This window comes from Mus caroli, chromosome 4 (assembly GCF_900094665.2).
Source record: "Mus caroli chromosome 4, CAROLI_EIJ_v1.1, whole genome shotgun sequence".
NCBI lineage: Eukaryota > Metazoa > Chordata > Mammalia > Rodentia > Muridae > Mus > Mus caroli.
The window spans coordinates 31516921-31518827 of record NC_034573.1 but is presented as its reverse complement, the minus strand read 5'-3'; positions in this window follow the sequence as shown (position 1 = coordinate 31518827).

Below are 1907 nucleotides of genomic sequence, written 5' to 3'. Positions count from 1 at the left end.
TCTCCTCTTCTCTCCTCCTCTTCCTCCTCCTCCTCCTCCTCCTTCTTTTTTTTTTTTCTTTTTTTTTGGGTTTTCGAGATAGGGTTTCTTTGTGTAACCCTGGCTTTCCTGGAACTCACTCTGTAGAGCAGGCTGGCCTCGAACTCAGGAATCCGTCCGCCTCTGCCTCCCAAGTGCTGGAATTAAAGGCATGCACCACCACTGCCCAGCTAAGTTGTTCTTTTCTAAAGTGATTAGACTCCATTTTAGCTTCTGGCCACTCAGATGCCACCCTAGGATCTCTTGATGGGATCCTTAACTCAGATTTAAACATGAGTTGCTGCTATCATGAGGGTATATCAAACTGCTCTTTATTCATCTTTTGAAAAATCCATTCAAATTCACATTTATTACATATTATGGAATGTTTGTAAATGATGTAGCTATGAGAATGATTACAAAATTCTGTGCAGCCTATTTTCATTTCTATTTAGTATATACATAGAAATGGATATTTAACATTAAGGAACTACCAGATGCTTCTCTTGCTGTGACAAGACTTTTTATATTCCTTACACACAGACACACACACACACACACGCACAATACATAGATACGATATGAGATTCTGTCTCTTAGAAATGGCAGGGAAGCTATAACCATGTTATCTTAACAATATGGCTCCCTATACAAGACTGCTACACAGAAAGCACCAATATATATACTACTATGGGAAGTTGTAATATCACTGGGGATATGTTCCTAGACAGGGGACTACGGACAACCAAGGAATGCTAAGAGCAGTAGAATTAGTCTTCACTAGGGATATGTCTCCTTAATTGGTTATTCATTTCCAACTGGTCAGCTCTGAAATCATATCCATTTAAACTACACTGAACACACTTGGCAGGTTGTATTACATATGGAGAAATATAATAACACATATGGAAATAGAGGTTAATAATTTGAGAGGGAGCAGGGTGGAAGGTCATGAGACACTTAGAAGGATAAAAACGAAGGGCAAAATGATGGAATTGTATTTTAATATTTTAAAACCATAAATATCACATCAGTAGATTATTTCACAAATATACATCTAAAATGGAAATTGAATATTAGTTTTTACTTTTTTAGATGACTTTTGTTTCTACAATGAATTCCCTTAGTTTTATATGCTTAGGTTGTGATAACAAATCCCTTCCTCCTCCCCCACACCAGAGATGCTAGGACAAGTTTTTCTGCTTGACTCTTGTATGTACTTCAAAGGGTTCCTTGAAACTTCTCTTCTTAAAGAATAGCAAAACCCACATGGGATGGGAGAGTACAGCTATACTCCTAAACCAAGGAGTACAGAAGTGCACACTTTTAAAATTAGACCAGGCAAATGAATGAACCTGGAGGGCATCATCCTGAGTGAGGTAACCCAATCAAAAAAGAACTCACATAATATGTACTCACTGATAAGTGGATATTAGCCCAGAAACTTAGAATACCCAAGATATAAGATACAATTTGAGAAACACATGAAACTCAAGAAAAACAAAGACCAAAGTGTGGACATTTTGCCCCTCCTTAGAATTGGGAACAAAACACCCATGGAAGGAGTTACAGAGACAAAGTTTGGAGCTGAGACGAAAGGATGGACCATCTAGAGACTGCCATATCNAGGGATCCATCCCATAATCAGCTTCCAAACGCTGACACCATTGCATACACTAGCAAGATTTTGCTGAAAGGACCCAGATAGAGCTGTCTCTTGTGAGACTATGCCAGGACCTAGCAAACATAGAAGTGGATGCTCACAGTCAGCTATTGGATTGATCACAGGGCCCCCAATGGAGGAGCTAGAGAAGTACCCAGGGAGCTGGGGGGATCTGCAACCCTATAGGTAGAACAACATTATGAACTAACCAGTACCCCCTGTAGCT